Raw genomic sequence first — 12,392 nt, forward strand, 5'->3', positions numbered from 1 at the left:
CCGGGAAGGCCTGAGAAGCTTCTGATTGCAAGGTGGCTGGACGGACTTGGCCAGATTTGCGAGTGTGTTGTTGAACACCCTCTTCCATTAGCGTCCACCATGCCACTCTAAGAATCTTAGCCTTTTCCGGGGTGTCCTTGAACACCAGTGAGTGCGACGCTCAAAAAAGTTGCGGTGGAAGCCCAGGTGGCGCCCTGCCCCCCGAAAATTACCAGTCACACTGCCCAAGCAAGACAGCGCCTAAAATAAGTGCCCTCCGCTGGTTAAATAACCTTAAGCGTGCTGGTGCAGAGCCCTGGGGGCCACTGAGCCCCGCCCAGAGGCTGCGCTCGCTGAATGAGGGACTCCGGGGCTCACAACAGCCACTCCGTGGTCCTCTGCGGGTGGCTGCAGCGGTTCCCACTGCCTCGCCCCGCGCCTCGCCCCCGCCCCCGGCCGCGGCTGCCGCGAAAACCCGGCGGCGACACCCCGCGCGGCCCCGCGTCTCCGCGCCGCCCGGCTAGTCGCACTGGGCATGCTCGGCACCGGCCGGCTCCGGCTCCTGTAGTTGGTAAGCTCCGCACTCCCGGTCGCCAGTGGCGTAGCCCGCGTAGCTGCGAGGCGCCGGCGGAGGTGGCTTGACCGCACTAAGCACCTCCAGGCATCGGGCTCTGAGCGCGGCGCTGCGGCAGCTTTCCAGCTGGCCATGGCGAGGGGTGCACGGCTACCACCTGAGTGGCGCAGCGGTGTCAGGTTAGCGGGAGCATCCGGAGCGCTGGAGCGGTGGGGCACGGGTGGGAGGGAGCCCCGCATCGGGTCAGCGGCCGAGCAGTCGCCCGAGCTGCGGAACTTTCGGGCGCCTGGTCTGGCACAGCCGGAGGCGGAGACTGCTAGCTCCCTAAAGGCGCAGCGAGGTCCCAGCAGCCGGCTACTGAGGGTCTCAGGATGCTCGAGATCTGTTCGGGGCGGGAGCTGGCGGGCTGGGAACAGCCTCTCCTAGGCTTCTGCTGTAACCTTCTGAGGGCAGGGAACGCGTTGTCCACTGTGCGCTGCCCAGGTCTCCTGGGGCAAGTGGACGCCGAGCAGAAACGGGGGACCTCATCGGGCTCTGCATCACTCAGGTCACGGTGCCTCAGTTTACCCCGCACAGGGAGGAGAGTGTACTGGCTGTGGCACTGAAGGTGGTGCGTGCGGATTGTGCTTTAGGGGCCGAGAGGGCGCAGCGTCCTGGTGCTGCAGGAGTGCGGGAAACCGTGCAGTTTGCCGCCGCCTCGCGACTGGAGCTCTCAGAGTTTGTCGCATTTGACACCACAGCAAGTTGACATCAAACTGCTTCGTGGCCTAGAATGGGGAAACGTGCTTCGTTGGCTTAAAACACTAAATATTTGCCAAACTGATTTATTGTGAACGTGAGCTTTAACCTGCCTCCTCTAAAAAATATTATGCCTGAAAGTCGGGAGGTTTATAAAGCAAATTAGCATGAAAAACAAAAGAATGCAGATCCATTATCTGTTGTAGAAAATAATCTATTACAGTTCAGTGTCATTGTTTTTAAAGACACTTGTTAAGTTTGGTTACTGTAGCAATCTTTATTTTGCCTTATCTTGGCATTATATGAAAAACTTGGAAACCTAGCACTGCAGAAGTGTAATGTTTTTTGAAGTTTTCTCACGTTTGTTTCTAGATGAAACACATTTTTCCCAGTTACTACTATGCTAAACATAGTAAAATTGTTCAAGATGAAATACAAGATGGGAAAAGATTTCTTTTCAGGAGAGAGTAAGTTAGAACAATATAGTTTTGACGTTTTACTAATACAGAAAATGCAATTTGTAGACCCCACTGGGGCTTCTACAGTTGGTTCTTCCTAAAACCCCCACTGTTAGCCCTGTTGGTTCTAACCAGAGCAAGGTAAACAGTCTTTGTCCTACTGAGAACTAGTTTTACCTCTGCCTAAACCTAAATGCTCAAGCCTGTTTCCCTAAGTACTACTTAGTGGTTCAGTTGTTTATTTATTAAGCCTATTACAAATTTCTTGTTCACAGCCTTAATAGACCTTTAAAATGCATTGACATTTCATTGAGCTGTAAATAGCCTTTAAGGTGGGTTCTTGTTTATAATCTTGAGATGACTCAGACTCTGATTCCAGGGAATGTCTCCAAGTTGGCTGTATGTTATAGTTATACATAGATGAGATGTAATAGCAGGAAAGACCTTGAATGCCTGGACAAGAGTAGCAAAATGATCACCATTTGCACAGACTAGACCATGGGTTCTCCACTTTAGCCAAGTGATGTTGATTATTCCTAAATGTATTTCCTGCTGCTTCTGTAGAAAAACTTAGAAAACCCCAACAGAAATATTGAATAATTCTGCTTCCCTTTTCTATGAAAATGCACCAAGGTTAAAATCTGCTGTGATGTAACTTACCCTGTACATCAGTCTGAATTCTCGGTCTGAATTCCCAAGTGGAAGTAGGGAGAGTCTCCCCTTAGCCTTGTGCTCCTCCTGATCTGTAGGAATCAGCTGAACCTAATTTACCTCTTAGGAATGTGAAGTTTAATACAGATCCATAGGCCCACTACTGTATCTAAAAATCCTAAGTATTTTCTCAGTGCTAAGGGGAAAAAAAAATTAAGTCTAACCAAAAGCTAATTTACATACTACCCTTGGCTTCAAAAAATCCATGTGTCCTAACATAAAACTAATAAAATGAACAAGAGTTAGGTTAAAGAGAGGTTTAATTATTGCTAATGAAGACAAAATAACAAAGCAAACTTTGTGTTCAAGTTAAAAGATGGGTAATAATCTCTTCTTCTTTGTACTTAACTGTTGGGTTTTAAAGTTCAACTGCTAGGCACCTCATTTTTAGGTGACTTCCATGTGTTTGGGTTTCTGTATTATTTGGTGTTAATATGCTTTCATAGCAAACCATTGACTTTTAAAATAGATCTTTTGTCCTTAATTTATTGAACTGCTTCTTTGGCTTGCAATTTATGTATTTGAGGCTACTTAAATTTTGCTTAATTTGGATTTTTAGTAATTTTTGTGTAAGAACTTCCAGGTACTGAAATGTTAAATAAATATTGTAGCCAAATTATTTTTATCCTCTGACCAGCCCAGTGAGATTTGTTAGGCAGTGTTTTGTTTTTGATTCTTAATTCAGAAATCTTGTATATGATATCACTTCTCTGACTTGTCATTTGACCTAGCACTTGGGGTGCAAGTTACCTTTTCTCGCCAAATCCAGGGGGACACTTAAAACTTCTACAATATTTTGTAATCCACAGCAAATCACATTAAAGTTAGAAATAGACTTAGAATGCAAATGGTTGATTTTTAAGTTTGCTGTAATACCTCTCTGGAATGGTTTAAATATTTAGGGGTTTGATTGATTATGTGATAATAAGTAATTCAGAGCTGTCAGAAGTAGTTTGTAAGTTATACTCCCTAACAGAAGTTCTGCAGATATTTTATTGGCCTTGCCTCTACCTCCACTGAAGTTCTTTACCCATTAAAATATCACGTTAATTTTTCTTCTCCACAAACTTTTATAGTTAGGCCTCTGAGGCTGCAAAATGAGTAAGACTCGGTGACTCATGATCTGATTCAGTGATATGCTTGAGGACAAATAAATTACAGTACCAGTGCTTCCGTCTGTGCATGCATGCAGGCCTGAGAGAGAAGGAGGAGAGGAAAGGGCCTCATAGAAGTGGTTACATTTCCACAGGATCTTAAGGAATGCCTGAGGATTGGGTCAGCGTCTTCAAGCACAGAAGTGGATCCTCTGGGCAGAAGGAACACAGTTACGGCAGGCAGAAAAATGACTCCCCGGGATGTCCATTCTGAGAGTGTGCAGATATGGTAAAGGATCTCAGGATGGGAAGGTTATTCTGGATCATCCAGCTGGACCTACTGTAATCAGAAGTGTCCTTAGTGAAGGAGGGAAGCAGAAGCTAGTGTCACAGTACTGCCACGTGGGAAAGATTCTCCATCACTGGCTTTGAAGATGAGAAGGGGCTGCAAAATAAAGAATGAGGGCCGCCTCTAGGAGCTGGCGAAGACCAGGACGAGGATCCTTACCTTACCAACTCCTTGATTTTAGCCCATTAAGACTTGACAATAGGGAATGAAAGGAAGCAGGGGAGGGGGAAGACAGTGGAATGAACTTGACCGAACTTTCCTATGTACAGATATGAATACACCATGGTGAATCTCTCTATCATGTACATCCACAAGAAATTAATTAGAAAAATAACTATGGGTAAAAGGCAGATCAGTAGAGGGCAGGAAGCAGGGGGTGAGGGAAGGAAGGGGAAGGAGAGGTACTAGGGACTAAATTCGAACAAGATGTATTCCATGCTTTTGTAATTTTGTCAAAATGAGTCTACTGTCATATATAACAAAAAGAACCATTTTTTTTTTAAAAAAAGACATATGTTAAACTTCTAAGCCTCATAACTACAAGATCATAAATTAGTGTCATTTTAAGTCACTAAATTCGTGGTATTTGCCAAAGAAAGCAAACACAACCGTATACAAAGAAAGATTTGGAAATGATGAAATAAAGGGCAGGGGCAGTATGAGAAGAGTAAAGTAGTCCTTTTGTTGTGATGAACTCAACCTCACATATGTGAGTTTGTATTTTATCCCATTATACGTAAATAATGACAAACCCACGAAGGATTTTTAAATAGCAATGCAAAATGGACGGGCTGCTAGCAGATTTGTTTTTCTAAAAAAGAATGCATGGCTAAACTCCAAGTTTCACAGGCAGTCTGGTAAGGGGAGCCTAACCAGAGGTAGTCAGTGGCAAATAGAGATCTGGAACCAGCCTATTATAATTCACATCTTTGAAATGATCTGAAATGATGTGTGGGAGTGTGTGTGTGTGTGTGTGTGTAATTAAAAGTTTTAAGAAGACTTCCTAATAGAAGAAAGGCATAAAATTAAAACAGAAGGACCAAATCATATTTCAACCACAAATGGCCCCCGACTTAGAATGGTTGAATTTAGGATTTTTCAATTCAGAGTGAGTTATTGGAACTTGTCAGTTAGAGGGTCCTCAATACTTTGTTTTGGCTCATTGTCATCCTGGCCATAGTCATCTGTCCTGATGTCTACATCCATTGCCACGTGAGCAGGGAGCTATGAAAGCTCAAATTTAACATAATTAACTTGAAAATGATGAGATTTCACACAGGCCCACTCTGACCAGTTGGTAATAGCTACTAGGTAGTCACAGGCTTGCCTAGGCTCAGCTGGGAGAACACCACAGTTAATTAGCCCTGTTTGCCTTGGGCTCTGTGTTTGTGGGGGATGGGTAGCAGCTTTAAATACTAGATCATCTAATTCCCAAGCTTAAATATTGGAAATTTGGTCATTCTTCTGAAACATACACATTCAATCTCTTTTATGGACAAATCCTCAATATCTGCCCTCTAAACATTTAAAGTCTGCTTGAGTTGTTGTCTCTCTGTGTTGGGAAAATCTAAACTCAAGAAATCTTCTACTTTAATATTACAAGAGTAGCTCCAAATTGATACTGTAAGAAGAAAATTAGTACAGGAACACACAGTTTTCAGACAGTGTGGTAAAGCAAGTGCTGGGCTAGCAATATCTCATACTGAAAACAATGGTAAAATTTGATTAAAATTTATCTTAATAAAAATAAAACTGTACTTATTTATATTGCACAACTTTCATTTGCATAAATTCATAAAATTTTTACCCAAGTGTTCTTATAAAATGATGCAATAATTTTTGTTTACCTCTGTGGTGCACTAACTCAGTATAAACCTGTCAATCTAAAAAAAAAGAATAATCTATAAAGAATTATGATATTTATTTGGGAATAGCAGAACCTCATAATGGGAACACACGAGCCATAGACAATCATGTGCATATTCAGAGAGGTTGAAGCAAGGGAAGGTTTTTAAGGGCAAAAATGAGGATTATGTCAGGTGTTTTGCAACAGTAATCTTCATCACAGTGACTCAAGAGCAGCATCAGAGGTTGAACAGATAGCTGCTGGGCACTTGTCCTTGTAGAGTTATTGCATGTAAGTTGTGCTGGCCTCTATGCACACTGATGGCTCTGGCAGAGTATTCTGTGATCATTACTATTAGGCAATCATGTGTAAGAGCCCTTCTTTCATAACTTCCTAGCTTTTCACATATTTTGTTGTTGTTAAGGGAGACACAGTTACTCCATTATGACTCTTGCACATTTCCACAACAAACCATACTCTCGGTTTTCTAATCTCCTCTGCTTTGATCTTTGAGATACTGAGTCCTTGACTATTCCTGCGGTCTTTTTTCTTAGCCCTTCCTCTGAGGGTTCATCCTCTGCTTTCCCAGCATTCTGACCTGGTCTTGTTTTGTAGCCCACTGTGTTCTTTCTGGGTGATTAGTTTTCCCCAGGACTGCATCAGTCACCCATGCACTAATGTCTCCAAGTGTGTGTTTCAAACCAGCGTCTCTCAAGCCTATATTCCACCCATTCATAATTCACTGATTCATTCAACAAATGTTGATAGAACCCAAGATCTAACAATCTAATGAAAGACAGATGTGCAAAAAGACAGTTGCAGTGAAATATGAATATATTCTGAGAATCAGTAACAAGAGAGTGTCCCGGCTGCCAGAGAAGTCCTGAAGGCTTCTGGCTAAGACTTAAAAACTAAGTAGGGGCTTGCCTGATGTGTAAGGTAAGGAAGGCAACAGAAGAGGGATGGAGGTGCTTGGGAGCCACTAGGACTCAGTAAGGATACCGGGTAGGTGTGGGGAGGTGGGAGGAGGGGAATCTGCAGAGGCAACATTAAAGGGGTGGTCAGACCATGAAGGATCAAGTGTGTCCTACATGATTAACAGAATGAATGCATGGAATATGTTTCAGATCTTTTAGGACCAGTCTACTTTAGCAACAACATGGCATGTGGGTTGGATGCAGGCATAGCTGGAGGCTAGTTAAGAAGGATGGTGGTGCCAGTTAGAGATGATGAGCACCAGGGGGAAACAGGGATATCTTGGCCAGATAGTTAGAAGTGAGAATCACTAGAACTGGGTGACTGATTTACGCATGAGTCAAGGAAGGAAATGAGGCATTTTAAACAACTCTCACGTAATTAATTAGATTATCCGTATCAGGTGCTACAGAAATGCAGAAGCACACTTGTCTTGAGGAAGTGTGGACTTAGGGAAGCTCTCAGGTGCTCTCCTACCCAGGGTAAGAATTTATAGATCCAGAGAGACCAATTTCTAGTACGTACATGTACCCCAAAGGAATTAAAGCAGAAGGGGCAGTAAAGCCCATCCCCAGAGTCATGTGCAGGGAGGTTGGAACCTTACATTGCCAAGCACAGACTTTGAGAGAGAAGCATAAAAGAAAGGAATTAATTCCCTTATAGTTTCCCAACCTCTAGATGGAAGCATTTGAAGCTTGCTGATGAGACTGAAAGAAAATTGATGTGGGGTGGACTTCTCTAATTGTAGATTGGAGAACAGCTTACTTAAAGGATGGTCTGAAATTGACTCTGTAATCAGTGGGAAAGAGGAAAGTTTCTTGAATAGCTGTGTGAATATAATCTTAGCCCATTTCTTCTTTAGAGGACTTGAGTTTGCTGATGGTAGGAGGAAGAGGATAAAGGAAGGGTTTGCTCCTTGAGAAAATAAATAGGTTGGGGTAAATGCTCCAGAATTTTCCATTGATGGGGACCACCCAGTTCTAACAGCGCTGGAGGGTACAGGCTGGGGCTACTTCAGACTGTTCTCTTTGGCTCATTAAAGCAGTACATGATGGAACACATCTCTTCTAGCAGCTGCCCCCTTTATGTACATTCTTGAAATTACCAAGGGCTCTAAATTTGTAGCACTAAGGACCATGCCAATGAGACCAGCTAACACTTTTCTTCCCCAAAGGCAAGATTCCCCTGGAAAGGATAAGGTGGACAAATAATGACTAGTGAAAAAACATGCAAATGCATTTTCCCTGGTCCTTTAGAGAGGAAGGTATATGAGTGAAGCCTGAGTTGGTTTTTGGCCACTGGTTTAACTCAGGACTTCCCTACAGGTCTTGATAGCCTAGGATGACTATGGGTAGCTTAAACTTCCAGTGACCTTTGAGCATTTTTGCTTGTCAGCTGCTGTTTTAATCTCATTTTGCAAACTTGTCCTTTGCTACTAAACTCGGGCACCGGGTGCTTTGTCCTGCTACTGGCCAGGCTGACTTCCGCTCTTACCCAACTTTCCACCATTTTTCCTGGCAGCCCCAAATTTGGGGGGGAGGGTTTGGTCTTGTTTCTTCTTCAAGGTTTGGACAACCCTAGATTACTTGGTGTCCAAGTTTAGTTCTCATTAGACTTCCCAACGGTAACCTTATTTTCTCCATTTCAAAAACACTTTTGAAGAGTTTAAAGTTAATTTCCAGAAAACATGTATTACCAGTCCTTTGCCTTGCTGGGAGCTCAGCATTTCTCTGTGCACTTGTGTATCCAGAAGCTACTGAGGACTTTTGATTCCCTCTTGAGTTTGTAGGGTACCTCATCTCTACCTCCAGGTTATGGCTACCTCCTCTTCTTTCACCAGTGTATTCCTGATACCCCCAAGTTCTCTAGATGTGCACACACAGCAGATGCAGTACATGAACCTGGCAAAAAATACTGTAGCCTAGGTTTTGATTAAGTGTCCTATAGTGTTTATTTCTACCCTTACTTGTCTCAACTAAGCCATTACCCCTGCTGGTAAAACTGTCTGATCTCCCTTATTCACCCTTCAGGACATGGCCACAGGGAACATTGTGACTTTTTCAGACTCTTTCTAAACTCTCCTATGAGTTTCTGTGGTGTTTTACCTAGTGCAGATTTATTGCTTTGTATGCAACTGTCACTAAGATGCTAAATACCTTTAGGGTAAAGAACTTTTTCCGAATCCCCACAGCAATTGGTACTAAACTGATAATAGTGACTTCATAAATACTTGGAGTTCCATTTAATTGATATGTTTGGCTCCTAATTGTTTTATCACTCAAAGAAAGCTGACTGCCCAACTGAGAAATCATTGAGAACATCTGCAAAGAATGCTCAGCCTTGCAGGGCCTTTCCCCATCAAAACTGGGAGAAAAGCAAAGTTTCTTCCTGTATAAATTCCTTATGGAAATCAGTGAATCCCCATTTTAAGCTATGGTCTGGTTTAAAACAGGACTGTGATCTTGCTTAATTATGATAAATTTGCCATCTTATCACACCGAAAAACATGCAGCTGGTGGAAAAATGATTTTCAGATGTACACTACTGTCAGTTGGGTTATTCAGATTCAACCAAATTCTGAAAAGTATTGCTCTTACGTATATAATTTTAAAATAACAATTACCTGGACATGATGATAATTTAGACAGTTTAGCATTTAGTTTGCCCAAGCTGGGGCGTGCACTCACTGATCACTGTGTAGGGATTACAAGAGTCGTGTCGTGGGCTCTTCAAGGGGATCCAGGCATGGGCCAGCAGCTTGGCCCTGCTTTTTTTTTTAAATTAATTTATTTATTCTAATTTGTTATACATGACAGCAGAATGCATTTCAATTCATTGTACACATATAGTGCACAATTTTCCTTGTCCCTGGTTGTACACAAAGTAGAGTCACACCATTCATGTCTTCATACATGTACTTAGGGTAATGATGTCCATCTTATTCCATCTTTCTTACCCTCATGCCCCCTCCCTTCCCCTCGCCTTATCTAAAGTTCCTCCATTCCTCCCATGCTCCCCGCCCAATCCCCATTATGGGTCAGCACCCTTATATCAGAGAAAACATTCAGCATTTTTTTTGGGGGGGATTGGGTTACTTCATTTATCATAATATTCTCCAACTCCATCCATTTACCTGCAAATGCCATGATTTTATTCTCTTTTAATGCAGAGTAGTATTCTATTGTGTATATATACCACATTTTCTTTATCCATTCATCTGTTGAAGGGCATCTAGGTTGTTACCACAATTTATCTATTGTGAATTGTGCTGCTATAAACTCCTCAGATTATTTCATGAAATAAAAAAAAGAGGGCACACTTCCAGACTCATTCTATGAGGCCAGTATCACCCTGATTCCAAAACTAGACAAAGAGACTTCAAAGAAAGAAAACTTCAGACCAATATCTCTAATGAACATAAATACAAAACTTCTTAATAAAATTCTGGCAAATTGAATACAAAAACATATCAAAAAAAAAATGGTGCACCACAATCAAATGGAGTTCATCCCAGGGATGCAAGGTTGGTTCAATATGAGAAAATCAATGAATGTATTCATCACATTAATAGACTAAAGAACCACATGACCATCTCAATAGATGCAAAAAAAGCATTCAACAAAATACAGCTCCCCTTCAAGTTCAAAACACTAGAAAAACTAGAGATAACAGGAACATATCTCAACATTGTAAAAGTTATCTATGCTAAGCTTGTTGCAAGCCAAAATCACAGAGGCCTGCCCTTATCTTAGAGTGCATCGAGGGGATAACGCCTAAGTGAGACAGTGTTTTATACACCATAAATGCTAGGTGCCCATAAAGGAAGTTATTGTCATGCTCTTAATCAGAATTCAAACATGTGGAGTTTGAATGGCAGGATCTCTTCTGATCTGTTTTTCACTGAGATCCAGTTCTCACCAAACGTCATTAAAATTACTTCCCATGTGGGACCCAGAGGAATGCTGGTTATGCAGTTCCGCTTTGTGATAATGAGCTGGTAAGCAGGGAAAGAGAAAAAGCTATTAAACTGCCCTCTCCAGTTATTGAGCACTCTTTTTTTTAAAAATATTCTGTTGAAAGAAGAAACCATAGTTGATCCAGCTCCTGTGCTGTGAATCTGAAAGAATAGCTTTAATCAAACAACCAAAGAACAGGGAGAGAGGGATGCTTCGACATTTTGAAATGTAAATTAAGAACCTATGTGTCAGGCATAGAGAATGACCTTCATCAGCTTGACTCATATTTCCACTGCCACCTCCTTCCACATCACCTTGAACCTCTGCCACCAGCAAGGCCACCTTCATAGAATACCAGCCTCATAAGTTTCACTGAAAGGAAAAGATACTTTTCTGAAGACCTACTTTTAGGAAATCTTAATTTATATTTTAAAGTTAGTTCTGTGGTGAAGATTAGACATATACCTAAAACTTCTAAGAAATTGATAGAATTTGCAGAAAATGCAAGGTCTAGAGGACCAGTAAATCAGCAGTAGTTCTGATTTTTTAAAGTAATAAATCTAATCTCAGCTGGGAGCCCAGTGGCATGTTCTTGATTCTGGCTGCCTCTTGGAACACAGGATATGTTCCTATTAGAAGTTACAGTGTCCTGATTGGATACTATTAATACTGTTCTTCTCCTAATGAGTTCCAGAGCTTTATTATGGGCTGTCACACTGCAAAATAATCAACCACCCTTTGTAAGATCCTGTGGGAAACTGCACTCCAAGTTCCAGGCCACTGAGTTACCTTTGCCCAGCTGTGTGTGTACACAAAGGCTCTTTTACTATCAAGGCCTTAAGAATTAACAAAGTATCCAGAAGCAGCCAAAAAAAAAAAAAAAAGTAAAGTTTACAGTTGCTTCAGGCCCTGCATCAAATTTAGGAAAGTGCATTGAGAACGTTGCTTTCTGATTTATAGACAGTGTGCTTGCAGGCTGCATGGGGAACATGGGTTCACCTCCATCCAGGCATAGCGCTGGGCAGCCTGGACTCATGGACAGGAAGCTAGGAGTCAGTGCTTCAGTAAAATACCCCTGACCTATGGGATCCCCATAAAATACTTGGGAATCAACCTAACAAAAGAGGTGAAAGATTTATACAATGAAAACTACAGAACCCTAAAGAAAGAGAGAGAAGAAGATCTTAGAAGATGGAAAAATGTACCCTGTTCATGGATAGCAGAACCAACATCATCAAAATGGCAATATTACCCAAAGTTCTCTATAAGTTCAATGCAATGCCAATCAAAATCCCAACGGCATTTCTTGTAGAAATAGACAAAGCTATCATGAAATTCATATGGAAAAACAAAAGATCCAGAATAGCAAAAGCAATTCTAAGCAGGAAGTGTGAATCAGGCGGTATAGCAATACCAGATTTCAAACTATATTACAGAGCAATAGTAACAAAAACAGCATGGTACTGGTACCAAAACAGGCGGGTGGACCAATGGTACAGAATAGAGGACACAGAGACTAATCCACAAAGCTACAACTATCTTATATTTGATAAAGGAGCTAAAAGCATACAGTGGAGGAAGGATAGCATCTTCAACAAATGGTGTTGGGAAAACTGGAAATCCATATGCAACAAAATGAAACTGAATCCCCTCCTCTCACCATGCACAAAAGTTAACTCAAAGTGGATCAAGGAGCTAGATATCAAATCAGA

General features: G+C 41.9%; 1 protein-coding gene across 1 annotated transcript in view; it reads left to right on the plus strand.

The window, feature by feature from the left end:
• The first annotated feature begins 405 nt into the window (after positions 1–405).
• MFAP3L (microfibril associated protein 3 like) overlaps positions 406–12,392 on the plus strand; it is a 38,330-nt gene continuing 26,343 nt past the window's right edge. Inside the window, exon 1 of the mRNA XM_081269712.1 lies at positions 406–732. The gene's annotated coding sequence lies outside the window, so the exon portion shown is untranslated. The remainder of the gene's footprint in view (positions 733–12,392) is intronic.

This window comes from Spermophilus citellus, assembly GCF_964194105.1.
Source record: "Spermophilus citellus genome assembly, chromosome: 16".
Taxonomy (NCBI): Eukaryota; Metazoa; Chordata; class Mammalia; order Rodentia; family Sciuridae; genus Spermophilus; species Spermophilus citellus.